The sequence below is a fragment of the Rattus norvegicus genome (assembly GCF_036323735.1).
Source record: "Rattus norvegicus strain BN/NHsdMcwi chromosome Y unlocalized genomic scaffold, GRCr8 chrY_unlocalized_28, whole genome shotgun sequence".
Taxonomy (NCBI): Eukaryota; Metazoa; Chordata; class Mammalia; order Rodentia; family Muridae; genus Rattus; species Rattus norvegicus.
The window spans coordinates 154,920-170,107 of record NW_026947387.1 but is presented as its reverse complement, the minus strand read 5'-3'; the positions used below and the strand labels follow the sequence as shown (position 1 = coordinate 170,107).

The window sequence follows — 15,188 nt, the reverse complement described above, 5'->3', positions numbered from 1 at the left end:
TCAGGGACACCAATATCACGGTACTGACAGTGACCTCATCTGACATGGCATCAGATACATATTACAGCAACAGTAGTTTTGTACTTCTGAATATATCTCCCAATAGAGCCGCACAGAAAAGTTTACTGAGAACAATTTACGTGCGTATTTAAAAAGCTCTTTACTAATCTGCATTAGTCAAAGCTCTTTGCACTTTGTAAGGTGTGGGCTGATGCTCTCTACTCAGCAGACAAAGAAGGAATACATTTTAGTGCAAGGATGGAAAACCACTGACAGTTCATGGGAAATGGTAAAAATTCAAAATGAGTGTCTCCGTTTGGTTCTAAACTTAAAAGACTTTTTTTTTTCTATTCCCAACAGAAGATCAGTAGCAAGTCATAGCAGGATGCCATGGAAATGAGAAACTGAAGCGATCAGAGAACTCAATTTGCAGTTAAATGGGCTGTAAACAATCCTTACATGTTCATCAAAGAAAATACTTAAATATTAAATACTTGGTTGGAAGAGGGATTCTTGTGCACCTAACCATTTCTTAACCTCACTAATAAACAAGGAAATTTCAACTTCCCCAACCCCACCAAGGAAAAACAACAAAAAATCTTCAAAAACAAACAGAAAAAAAAAAAAAACACTCTAAACCACTAAATTAAAACCCAAGGCACCCATAGGTTAAAGCCACTGAGCAACAGACAGGATTGAAACAGCATCACAATTCTTACCAATTGACTGAAAATCTTAGTGATAATAACTGTTAATTGAAATGAGATTAAAACTATATTCAAGGCTAAAGTGAGATGTCCAGGTACTGAAGCCTCAGCAGAACCAGCAGCAGCGACGGCAGAGTCCAGGGCAACAGAATGCAGTAGTAAGGGCTCAGATGGGAGAACTCACCCTACCTTTGTGAGTGTTGTAAAGGGCTGGAAATGTCAGGGTGAAGAAAGTCGTAGAGTATTTGCCAGGCAGCATTTACTGGAAGAGGAAAGGCTCTTCTTGTGTCACGGTACCAGCACAGGCACTGGATGAAGCGAAGCCAAGCAGGAATGCACTGAACAGTGGCTCGCACTCTGTATGTATTTCTGTTGCAAAATTCTGGTTCTGTGAAGATTTCAAAGAAGAACGAAAACAATATCGCAATTCAAATAAATTAACTGTTCATACCATTTAGTCACACACTACAACTACCCATCAGCATATCCATAAAACCCTAACCCGTGCTTCACAGTCACTTTCTCCTATGCAGACACTACTTGCACAACCTCTTTAGTGGCTGAGAAAACGAGAGAAGCTGAGGTGACTACTGGGCAATTCTTTTTGTGATTTCTGAATATCCTAGAACGAACTCAAACAATTTTGTACTTTTTTCAAGTGTAATAAAACTATAGGAAAAGAGTCTATGAATAAAAGGAAGAAAAACACATGCTTTGTTCTATGACTTTAAACATAGGAAAATGTAGAAATATCCCGGGTACTGAGACAGCTTTGTAAGTGGCAAGATACTATAAACATACACCCAAAGCACACGCTCTATGGCCTCCTCATAATCATAGAACGCTTATGGCTCATTATTGCTTTAATTGCTGCTCTGCAGTAGTTTTTTGTTTTGGGGACAGGATTTCATTTATGCACCCCAGGATGACTGGCCATCCTATGGGTTCAGCCTCCTCAGTGCTGGGATTGCAGGTGAGTGGTGGCCTGCCATACCCAATTTATCATTATCTTTTGTGAGTACATGCTAGGTCTCTCTAAATTTAGATCTTTGTAATTAATGCAAACTTCCTAACTAAATTAACTTGGTGTCACCTAAGCATGGGTAAAGAGCCAGAAGAAGGTCAAGACTTCTGAACTGACCAGGATGTTCTTTCTCAGGCATTCAACCTGATTCTAAGCAATCAGTACTTGGACCACTGGCTCCTACAATGGCATCCTGAGCATTTCTATGAGGACTAGCTGCTGGCACTCTAGCAGTTGTGATACAGCTACCAACACATATGAACGTTGAGATATAACTGCAGAATTCTTTAAATGTAAGCTGTAAATGTTTTGGCAAGAGGTTGACTAAAATCCTAACACAACTTAAATGCCAAATAAATGATTTCAGTTAAGGAGATTGCTAACAGGGTGTCAAGCACATTTAATTCTGTGTGTAATGCTATTGGATGAGTTTTCATCATGACATTAACTGTCGAAGTTATCATTCCCAACAGTTCTTTGTTTATGCTGGCATTCACTAGTGTGAATACAAAATCATACTGTATCTTGCGGATCATTTGGCAACAGGCCCTTATTCTCATCCCATTTAAGTACAAATTGTAAAAGCAGATCATATATTCCAGGTCCATGTGAATCACTGACAGGCTGTTCAGCTGATCGGCCATCCAGAAATTGGCAAAGCCTACCTTATGAAAGGCAGCAGTAAATACTCAAAAATGAGAAAAAGAAAGGAAAAAATGAGAAAACATAGAATCAGTTCTCTACTGCAAGGCTGACCATTCAGAATGACTGCTGTTAAAAAGGAAACCAATAAATAACACACGTACACTAAGCCCAGACAACGAGGGTGTGTAACCCAGTAAAGTAGGAAGGAGTTGAATGCAAAATTGGAAGGTAAACAGTGGATGAGTGTGTGGTTCTCGTTGGGGAAAGCAGAAACCAAGTGGAGGGAGAATATGCTAGCCATAGTGGTTCGTTCCTGTAGGCCTTCACTTAGAAGGCTGAGGCAGCAGTGCAACAAGTTTGAGGCTAGCCTGTGCTATGGAGTAAGAAAAATAAGTGATGTAAGCACAAGAGGTAACCCGGTGTTGGACTACAAATCATTTGTTGGACAGGGTACACTTGGCTGACTACAAAGCTCTTCTTTGCCTATAAAAGACAGGAAGGGACAGACAGTGGTGGGTCATGCCTTTAATTCCAAAAGAGGGAAGAAGAGGCATGCTTATCTCTGAATTGTTATCCAGCCTGGTCTACAATATGAGTTCTAGGACAGCTGCACAGAAAAACCCTGTCTCACAAAATCAGAGAGAGAAAAACTGGCAGGGAGTGTGATCATCTGAGGTCTGTTGCATTCTCTAACCTAAATGACACTCTTAGAGCATTGGGTTTCAAGCCCAGGATCTTATGCATATGAGGCATGCACTCTACCACTTGACTGCACCCACAGACTATATAATATTGATTTCACTAATGTAATGGTAATGACTGTGTTGGCCTTAACATTTCCACAAAAATCACCTCTGACCACTATTCTGAAAATAATGATAAATGTGTTGTTAAGCAACTAACTCATGCAATATATTCTCTTAGAGTTTATAAATGGGTATAGCTCAATTCTGATAACAATTCTCTTAAGGGGGGGTTGAGACAGGCTGCACTATGTACCCCAGGCTGGCCTCTAACTTGAAATTCTCCTGCCTTTACTCAGTAAGGCCAGGATCATAGTGTGTAACAGCACGGTCAACTTTCTCATAGTATTTCCTAAGCTAGTCCTTTGTTATTCGCATTAACACAAATTCACCTTGACTGGTTTTCTTTAAACCTGTTATAATTATAAAAAAAATTCCTGTCACTGCAGAGGAGAACCAGATACTGTTTGTTGTGCAGTGGACCCAGTGGTACCTGCGTGGAGGAGAATGGATAGAGATAGCTTTTAACTTTATCCTCTTAGTCTCCCTTTACTTTATCATACAGAAGAAAATTTATAGATAATATTGCATTCCTCTGACACTATAGTAATTCTGAAAATGAGCTTAAATTTCTAGCTCTCTGGATGTATCCTTTTTTTATTTAGTAGACACATTCAACCAGGGAAACTATGGCAGGCCTGCCCTCAGATGTGGTTGGTTCTTTCTCTTTATTCTATAAACATTTCTCTTCAGAGAGATACATGACTATATAATATGAATCAATCTTGAATATCATCTATAACAGATAAGGTTTGAATTAGCTATGGAAACAATAATAACAAGTTTTGAGATACTGGTCTCTGGAGCAGATATATTTTGATTCCATGATCCTCAGCCTGTGCTGATAACCACTGAACACTCTTCAGGTCCCTTAAGTTCATGTCCATGCACACACAATTTTACACAAAAAAATTGGTAAAACCTGATCTGTGCCCAGGCACTCATTGCACATGCCTTTAGAGTCAGAGGCAGCAGATCTGGGTGAGTTCAAGATTAGCCTGTTCTGTAGATCCTGATCTCAGACAAACAGGGCCACACTGAAATACGTGCCTTGAAAAATAACAACAGCAGCAGCAGCAGCAACAAAAATAAACAAAACATAACAAATTGATCGCTAGTGATATAACTAAGGACTCTATTTTAAAACTTTAGTTAGCTTACTAGAAGAATGAGGTAATGTTACTATTGGAAAGTCTGGGACTTTGTGCTATCTAATTGGATTCCTAGTTGGGGCAAAAAATGATAGGATAGAGGACAAAAGACTTCCTTAGTATAAATAGAATGCACTATATTTGACACAGTAACTTTGCAGAAAGATAGTACTTAAATTTCTTAATTTTTTTGGGGGTCAAAGAAGGTAGCATAAGTCAATTATAAAGATTCCGATACAACTATGAATATAAATGTTGAGCAATCTTTATTTTTAAGACCAAGTATTTTTCAGTAAAAATAATGGAGAAAAAAGGGAAATAAGATATTTATTTTAGGACAAAAGTTTACAAACATTTTCAATAAATAAAACTATGGTGAAAACATTAAGTTAATACTCTGACATACATTTTAGGGAATAATTTTATAAATGAAGTTTGAGTAAATAGTCGAACTGATTTTAAATGACCTATACCCTATAACACTTCTGTTTTAGTAATGATATTATAAAAGCAACAAATCACTTCTTCAAAGAAGACGTTTACTAGTGTGTTAATCCTTTTTATACCTCACTCTAGCCTATTCAACCAATCAGTCTAAATTTATCATCACACAGTTCAGACCTAGATACCCATCCATTCAACAGGGATCATTCTACTCATCAGAGAAAGTAATTATGCATGAAATGATGGCTTCCTACTCAAAAAAAAAAAAAAGGACTCACCGAGGCACTGCTCACAAAGTACGCATCTATACCATCCTGCTATTGCAACATCATCACAGTAAGCTTTCTGAATCTTCCAAAACCGTCATTTAGAAATAAGTTTATAGAAATGCTAGATCGGTGGCTCTATAGTTATGTATTGCTGATTTTGTGGAGAAAGGAGCTTAGTTCCCATCACCCATGCTTGGTTCACCACTGTCTACAACTCAACCTTCAGGGATCAGACACACTCATTAGGCTTTCATGAATACCAACCACATATGTGATACCCATACATATACATATATGTAGGCACTCACATATATGTTTTAGACAAAAATAAACACTTCATAGGGATTTATAGTTAGAGGAAATCTAAGAGAATACTGAGGTAAATGCAGTATAAAGTAGCCTTGGACTTCTGATCCTTCTACCTTCAAATTCTAAGTAATGGATTACACAATAACACTCTGCCTGACTCTCTTTTCTTTAGAAAAAAAAGTGCTATATTTTACCACACTGGTTAATTAATTATAATATATACAATCAATTCACTATCTGACTTCCATGTTATAAATGTTCAATTATATCTGGTATCCAACAAAAGCACTTACTCCTGAATCTGGGCACTATTCCCTTGTCCCAATGTGAATCCTCCCTCTAAGGCTGTGCAATCCAACAGTCCAGTGAGGAATTTGAGGAAGTCAGTGCTAATGTACTATGCTCAAAATATTGTGCATGCCTTCTAGACTTACCAGAAGTTTAAACAACCAAAATCTGGATTTATAGTAGAAAGTTTTTTGGGGGGTTGATAAGAAAGAAGTGCATAAACCCATAAAGCGCAAGTGAATACACATATATTGGGATGATACCAATTGGAGCAAAGAAGCACGGCAGAAGACTCAGGAACCATAATATTACCAGGAATTCAGCAATCTGTAAAGCAGAGGGAAGACAAAAGAGAGAAAGTTCCTCATTATCATTACACAGAATAGCCTTTAATAAACAAATATATAAAAATGATGCACAGTTCAATAATCCTCTAGTGGGAGGTTGACTTGAGCACTGATCAGGTTATTCATGAACACCCTTGCATTCAGTCACTCAGAGTGGAGTACATCTATGGAGTCCCAGTAAGTCAGACGCTCTGTGAGAGCGGAGAACACTCAGGAGACTCCCAGTGAGCTGGCCATTCTTTTAGTGAGGACATGTTCACAAGACTCTGTGCTGTACTACCTCAAAGGGATGATGATGAGACAAATTGTTTCTTGAATTAAGTTAAAAGGTGAGGAAATGATTTACTCCAGCTTGTCTCCAACCATTTGTGTTGATGCTCAGTAGAAAAAGGAATTCAATCAGAAGATAGCTACCACAGTAGATTCTTATCAAGGACCACACAGTTCTATCTATTTCAAGTTTATAAACAACTGAAAGAAATATATTGGTTAGTTATCTACCATGTTCCCTTTAAATATCTTTTCTCATAATTCTCTAAGTCACAGACCTAGGACAAAATATTTCTACAAAGACAATCTGTATATAGATAATCTTAATAGTCAACAAATATACATCTAGGCATATTCTTCTACCTCTTTATGCTGCAGAGTTCCATTAGATTAATTTCTATCAAACTTTTTTAATCATGTTATTCCATAGTTCTATATGTTTTTTTTAATTTTCATTCTTTTTCTAAAGTATAAAACAGCAGGTTTAAATGGCATTGAACAGTAAGACCAGACTTTGTTTTTGTTTGAGACATGCAGTCATGACAATCCTGCAGCATGCTATGTAGACCAGACTGGCTTCAAACACAGGGATCATCTTTCCTCTGCCTTCTGTATCCTGGCATTAAATATGTGCCATGCCTAGTATAAGACTAGTTTAGTCAATGGGAGCTTTCTATATGATACAACCTCTTCTACTTTGCTGTCTCTGTCATTACACTAATTACACTTACTTCTACTGCACAGATTTGTTGTAAAATGAAAAGATACAAAACACAAGGCAAATGTCACATAATAATAGTTGACATCTATGGAATGTTTAAAACATTAAGAGTTTACTTTGTTCTTGGTACATTTACATGTAAAATAGTTTAAATCATTATAATAGCTTCATGAATTTAAATTATTATGCCTATGTTGATGGAGAAAACAAGAGCACAGAAAGGTTGAGGAATTTGCTCTGGATTATTGAGCTAAATGTAACATTTGGTTGGCCTGGCCTTGTACTTGAAGGTACCCATCTCCTCTGCCTCCACACCTGGCTGCAACTTTTATAACTGTGCACGAAGCTGGTGCTCTCAAGTACTATGTTGCTTATATGCCCATTCACACCACTCGGGAACACTATTGATCTCCACTTCCTACAATTCTGATATTCAAACACTTTAGCTCTGCAAATTAAAGCTCTTAAAGACATCTACTCTCCAAATTACTTTTCCCAAACCTATGCTACACTACTCCCACTGACAGTCCTAATGCATCTTACCTTTTAAAAAGTGGGTTTTTTCCCAGCACCTACTGTGCTCTTTGATTTCATCTCAACCAAATTATACTTCCTTAATTTATATAATCATTTTTTTTAAAAAAAATATTTAGTAACTTAAAAATAACAGGTCAGAAAAAGTGTTGCTTTGAAATCAAATATATAAATCAAATATCAAATCCTAGTAGGAGAAATTATTTGATTTAGAATTTCTGGTTCTCAGTTTCCTCTTGGTCAATAGAAATATCATCTGTTCTCATACTGGTCTAAAAGAAAAATGCTTAAAATGATAAGTTATTAGGAAAATGCAACTTAAAAACTAAGACAATACCTCACATCCACTTGGATGGACGTTAAAGCACCCTCATACATTACTGGTAGTAATGGAAAGCGGTATAACCTCTATAGAAGAAAATAAGATGCTTTCCTATAAAGTAAAGCATGTCCCAAGCCTGCACACCTACTTGGGTTCCATTTCTCGCCCCAATAGGAGGGAAACAACTCACCTACGTCACCCGTACAGTGTTTTCTGATCAATACATGTGAGCCATAGCAAGCACATGCCCATAGGTCCTAATATCATAATATAAACAATGAAAGTTTATTAATTAAGTTTAGAAGACCCAAAGAGTCTATGAATGGACGAATGGATAAACAAAAAGTGATATGTGGAACGTAGTACGGATTGATGCCACAACGTAAATGAATATTGAGAATACACTAAGTGAAAATGCCACAAGACTTCAATCACATGGACTATCTACTGGAGGTATATCCATAAAGACAGAAAAGTTCTGTAGTTGTCGACAGCTGGAGCAATAGAAATTTGTGACTGGGCTCCCTTCTAAGACAGTAAAAGGTTTAGGTAGATTGTGCAACAATATTGACATCTTCTTGTAAAATAGTTAATTCTGAGGTCAAAAAACAGCTTAAGCAAGCATGACAAAGTGAGTTTGCACCATATAAAAACAGGCTTTGTCATAGATACTTATAATTTAGTGCTGTATCATGAAGCCAGTCATGCCTGGAAAGTTCACTAACCAGCAGCCTAGCAAAATAATCAGCCTCAAGTTCAGTGAGCAACCTGGCCTAAGGGAATAAAGCAGGGATAAGAAAGACATCTGTTATCCTCTTTTGGGCTTTTTCATGTACACATGCTGGGTATACCTGTATACAGGAATCTGACACACACACACACACACACACACACACACACACACACACACAAAGAAGGAGTGTTCATCTTTTATACACTTCATTTCACTAAAAAAAATAATTACAAAGGGGGAAAGTAATAAAATATTGAAGTTGACATTGAAATTCCATCTTAAGATTAACTGTTTTAACTGTTTGCCACTCACGGATTTGCTCCAACATTCCAAAATTTCTAATTCTGTCTGGTCAACTTGACATAACGTAGAGTGACCTGGGAAGAGGTACCCCTATTGAGAATGTGTTGTGACTGTGTCTCTGGGAGACGGTCTTGACTGATGGCTGATGTGAGAGGGCCGCAAAAAAACTCAAGTAATTATGGAATAAGCTGAGTTCATGGAGTTTCTATCTAAGAATAAGAATACCACCTCTGTGAATAATGGATCCATATAATAAAAGCTGCATACTGTTCTATTCTAAACTCTCACATAGTTTAAAATCTTAGTGAGAGGATACTAACATTCATTAGCATCTTTTGGGCTAAGTGATGTTTTATGTTGCTTGCTGTGTATAATTTTATTTTCACAGTAAAAAGTACATGATTTTACAGGAGCTAAATGAAGAAACAGAGTTAAATCAAGTACGTCATCTAAGGACACAAATATTTAATTTCAGTAATCTGGTTCCAGAGCCTTCTGGACTTGTATGTAAAATATTTACAAATCAGAACATGTCTGTGAACTCAAAAAAAAAAAAAAAAACAATGCCCCAAACAGAAGTCTATTCTATATCTTTTCATTATAATCTTTGCTGCATTGAGTCCAGTTGGTGGATATGTTTTCTTTTGTTGTTTTGGGTCCTAAATCACTGTTGAAACTCATCACAAAACAGTGCCTGCGCTTTACATCCCTTTCCAGCCATGGTAAGTAAGCACTGTCTTCTAATACGAATTGTCAATCTTTTTGTGAGCTAAATGAAATAAGTGTATTTTTGGAGTTTGGCTTCTTTTGTTTATTTTTAAATGGTTAGTTTCATGTTCTATAAACCTCAGTTATAAACTTTCATCTGTGTCCCTGTATGTGGCTTCAGTTCATTCCTCTCTCTTCTCCACACCATCACATTGGGAAAAAAACAAAACAAAACATCTATTACATTGTTGATAGAACTTTGTATTGTTCCAGTTTGGGAACATAAACATAGTACAGTTACTAATGTTCTCGAGTGCTTACACGTAGGTGAATGCACTTATCTCTATTCCTAGAGAGGTTCATAGGTTACTGCCCACAAACATAGGTTACCTCCATTTTGGTAAATAGTGCCTAGCAACACTCTGAAGTGCTATGCCTACCTTTCACTTCCAGTATTACTGCCAAGATGTGCCACTATACAGAGCAACACAACTCCTGTACACTCCAAATATATGGCTATGTGAGAGGCTTCGAGGCTGCTACTGTTGTAGGCACATTGGCACAAAAATATTTCTTTGTATTGTAGCCTCTTAGGTTGTACATTTATAAAAAACAATATAATTAAATTTTTTTAACATTTTACATATACTACCAATTATTCTCAAAAAGGATTTCAACAATCAATAGTCCTACCATTAATTTACAAGTGCTTATTTTATACACTTAAGTCTACTGCAATTGTTAAGTCATAAGTGAAATCTGGAATAATTTGATTATTTTAAATTGAGCAAAGGTTAATAGAAGAAAAACTGAAAAACAAAAATCTGTATAGAAAAAATTATTTTTATGAAATTAAAACTCTGGGATATGAGATTTTTTATTGAAAATTATTGAACACTAGGTCATGTTCCCTTGAGAGACCATAGCAATTTTTCACATAATTTTTATGTGAATGCAAAATGAAAAGAATCTTGCTTGTACTTGCTTTACCGCTGCTGTGTTTCTCTCTGACTCTCAACAGTGCTATCTTCTCAGTACCTGAGTGGAGTTAAATAAAGACAGACAGCTGGCCTTATCTGTTTACCCTACCCCTCACCAATACTCACAAAAATCAAACAAAAAAAGGTTCTGAGGTTAGAGTGTAATGCACAATGTTAGATATATAAACTGCATGCATTAAAAATAAACTCAGAGTAATACAGTCTATGTTTACTAAAAACTTAGCTTGTCAAATAAGTTAAAAAAATAAAAAAACCCCCAAAATCTCCCTTTCCTTTAATTCACATGAAAAGAAAGAAATCTGCTTTTTTCCTGACTTATTTAACTCTTAAGGATTGACTTCTCCTAGTTTTTCAGTACTGGGGACTGAACTCAGGAGTCCATTTGAGACAGGCAATCATTTTGCTACTGAACTACATAACCCTCTCCTTCCTCTGTACGCCCAAACCCTTTTTTTTTGTCTAAAGACTCATTGCGGTCAAGGGCAGTTCCTATGTGTTCAAGTCACATAAAGGTGACTTGCGGGTTTACTGGGGAAATAGCATAGTGAGCAGAGAGCTTAAGGTGCAAGTGTGAGGATCTGAGTTTGAATGCAAGAAATCCACATAAAAAGCAAGATTTTATAACATGAATCTATAATCCTTGTGCTCCATCCACTGGATAGCAGGGTGAGATAGGAGAATAATAGACACCTATAGGCCAGCTTGAATGGCATAGCTGAGGTAAACAATAGAGAAACCCAGCCTCAAAACAGCCTTGTTCCTCTGATATTCTAACTGTGCAGGGGTCACATTTACATTTATGGATAATACAAAAACTTCAGGTTCTAAGTTACTTATAGATGAACAAATAAAGATAAATTTATAATAATCCTGTATATTTAAGGTACTGAGTTCATTGAATAGATGAGGAAACTGCTGTAGAAAAGAAGAATTTTCCATTGGACCAAAACAATCCAACAATGATGGACCTGGAACTGAAAGTCAGACCGAGTTCTGCTCTTTCCATGGCAGCTTGGTAATCTGGTTGGTCGTGTGTACTGTAGACGTTTCATGTATCCTAGACACGTACACTATAATTACCCTACATGCACAGAAACTGGTTAAAAATTATCATAACTCTCAGCAATATTAAATTGTATGATTTGTGTGAATAATACTTTTTAGCAACTAGTGGGAAGGAGGACCTTGAAGTTTTGGTTGTAATGGCTGACCTGTCTTTCTAGCTACAAAACTCTAATAATACAATGAAAACATACAGTTAATTGGAAAGTTCTTGCAATGCCTTGCAAATAGGTTTATAACTTTGTGATATAAAGTAGGCAATTCTGAGGAAAAAGCATCCAAGAAATAATAAAGTTCTGTACATCACTTAATTTCAATTGGTTTTTCTCTTCAATCCATTCATACTTCTCCAAATATTGTTAAACTTCTCTTATGCTGCATGTAGTATTCTAGTGATTAGAGACAAAAGTCCAGCAATAAAGGTGTTTGGGACCAAGTCCAACTATTTCTTACATATTAGTGGCAAGTAGAGACAGGAGTATGTGATGCACTGTCATGTCACAAGCATCTGAAGAAAACTAATATGGCTAAAGGGATAGAAAAATAGAGAGGAGACCATTTTAATGTAGTGTGCTCACTGAATGCCTCACTGATAATACAGCATTAAACAGAGATCTAAATGAAGGGAAAGAATAAGGCAAATTGACACCCTGGGAAAGAGCTCCCTAAGCAACAGATGTGTCCAAAGACTAATGGATTCAACTGAATGAACATGGGGAGAAAGACAAGATAGGAAGTAACCAACAATTAAGGTGCAACATCATTGAACATACTGTTTACTATGGAGGGGGAGGGTTTGAAGAAAGGGGAACAGAAGGAAACCACATTGCACAGACTTGTGGTTAGAAAAAGCTCAGGGTAGATGCACACTGTTGTAGGATAAACAAGAAACAACTCTTGAGACAAAGATAGTAATAATGGATGGAGTGAATAGTGATAAAATTCAAAGAATATGAAGACACAGTAAAAAGATTTCATGTTTGTGTAAGTGATAAACTACGAAGGATGTTTTTTGGAAACGAAGTGTTGGCCAAAGGTAAACTATCATGTGTGCTGTCCCCAGCGAGTAGTATTACTAATAGTAACAGTTAGCAACTGACTCTAACACTGTGACAAAAGTGATGTGCCTTCCTACAGACCTGAAGGGTTCAGGTTATCAAGAACTAAATTCTTTACAAACATGAGCCAAAAGGAATAAGTCCATGAGCTCTCAGGAAAACAACTGTGCCCTTCCCAAAACCAGGCTTTTGGAGTATGGTTCTCTGACTACCAGGAACCATAACAAGCAGGGAAGTACAGATGCTTCTGAGAGGTTCCTGTTCCTGATTACCATATGTGGAAGGCTCTGACAAGGCTATCTCTTCAGCGATCCCACTCAACTCCTACCCAGGAATGACTGAGCTTTCCCATTTTCGACATATTTCTTCCTTTTCTTATACCAAGACAGAAAGCCACTTTCCTTCTCCCCATGTCTGATATCATCATGCTCTTTGTTCTCTTTCCCAAATGCCTGTTTACTCTGAATTGGAAGCAAATTAGTAAACCTTAGAGATACTGAAAGAATATCAATGAGGCAGTTGCAGACACAACAACACTTTTGACATCACAGCCGAAGCAATGGCTCTCCAGGATACAAGACATTTTTCAGGGAAGGTGTAATGATGATGTCACTGAGAACTGCCATAGCCTACCTGGGGAACAGCTTTCCCTTATATTAATCAGATTCGAGTGTGCCCTTTACAGGAGTGTTTCCAGTGACACAGTGAAAACCTATACATACTATAACTCTCTGAAGGTAGAGACTTCTTTTTGCTTCATTAGTGGTTACATGCTCTGAATGGAAAAACTTTGTCAGGGGCTTGGCATAGGTAGAAAAATTTTAGGAACATAAGGTGGAGGAGATTCTTCTGGATATTTCTATTTCCAGATATATTCCTGTGAGATACAGTTCAATTTGTTAGGTTTTCTCTGTTTCCCAAAGACCAGGATTTTCTTTGCAGACTTTTAATTGAATGAAAATTGTATTACGTTTTCCTATTGTACATTCCTTGGTATAGGACTCTATATATTTTTTCCCGTATGTGAACTTAAATATTCCTCTTTTCAATTCAATTTTTTCCAATGATTTTGGTAACAAAGGGGGTCAATTTTAGAGTGAATATAACAGTGTAAATATTGTGTACTCTTTTCAAAAGATAAACTCCCAAATCCTTATTTTTTCCTAAAATTACCAAACATCAGTAACACAAAGGACAACATAGACTATAGAATACAGTATTGTAGTTCCATTAGATATCAGTTTCTAATATCTACCTTCCTGTGTTCCCTCGGCCAGTCTTGAGGGTTTTGGATGTTTTACCATGATTCTTTCTTTAGGCCAAACATAAGATTAAGGAGGATGGGAAGGGAGAAGAATGGGTGAGGTCCAGGTATACCTCAAATTCAATAGGTTCTTAAGAACAGGAGGGAGTCTATTTGGCATTGTCATTTGTGGATTCTACATTCTTGAGATAATTGTGCAGTATCCATGGTAATATTCCAACTAATGTCATAATTGTAGAAGCCACCAAATATATATCCAGTATATATCAGTATATATATATATATATATATATATGTATATGTATATATATATATATATATATATATATATATATAGTGTAACAAATCTAGATAAGATAGATGAACGTAATAAGTGCATTCTTCCAGGAACTAGATATAGATCCTTCCTGAGAGACGCAGCTAGAGCATGTCAAATACAAAAGTGAATGCCAGTGGCAAACCAGTGAACTGAAAACGGAACTCTTGTTGGTAGATTTTGAGTAAGGATTACAAGGGCTGAAGGGGCTTTCAACTCAATAAGAACAAAGATGCCAACAAACCTGGTACTAAACCAATGTTCAAAGACTGTACATGGACAGACTTATGTCTCCATCTGCATATGTAGCAGAGCAAGGACTTGTACGGCACCAAAGGAAGGAGAAGCCCTTGGTCATCCATAGATTTGACTCCTAGTGAATGGGAAAGTCAAGGGGTAATAAGTGTGGTTATAGAGGCATAGGAGGGGGACTGCTTAGGGATCTTATGGAAATGAAACTGAATAGAAACATAACATTTGAAATGAAAATATATAAATATTCAATTAGGGGTAGGAGATTTGCTCAGTGGTGGAGTACTTGCCTAGCAAGTGCAAAGCCCTGGGTATGGTCCCCATCTCTGAATAAAAGAAAAGAAAAAAAAAGAAATATCCAACTAAAAAGGCAAAAAAAAGTTAAAAATTAAGAAATAATACAAAAGAGAACTGCCTGCTAATCACACCTATTGACTCAGGAATCTAATGATTCACTGTCAGGGAATGGTAGTCAGAGTAATTCTAGTGGAAAGAGTAAGATGATCAAACATCGACTAGAAGTACTTCTTTCTCCTAGATATCAGTGCATGGAGGAGTTTACACTGAGCTGAGGATATAAAATTTGTCTTTCTCTTCTTCCTTAGGATGTTTTACTATGGGGTAACAAAAATAAATGTGATGAGCTCTCAGAAAAAC

The 15,188-nt window shown here is 36.8% G+C and overlaps 1 long non-coding RNA gene across 1 annotated transcript in view; it reads right to left on the bottom strand.

Moving 5' to 3' along the window:
• The window catches only part of LOC134484673 (uncharacterized), a 29,149-nt gene extending 15,078 nt beyond the window's left edge, over window positions 1-14,071 (bottom strand). Inside the window, exons 1-3 of the long non-coding RNA XR_010062301.1 lie at window positions 13,955-14,071; window positions 5,787-5,967; window positions 897-1,095 (exon numbers count right to left, since the gene is read on the bottom strand). This is a non-coding gene — a long non-coding RNA (uncharacterized LOC134484673). The remainder of the gene's footprint in view (window positions 1-896; window positions 1,096-5,786; window positions 5,968-13,954) is intronic.
• Window positions 14,072-15,188: the final 1,117 nt, after the last annotated feature.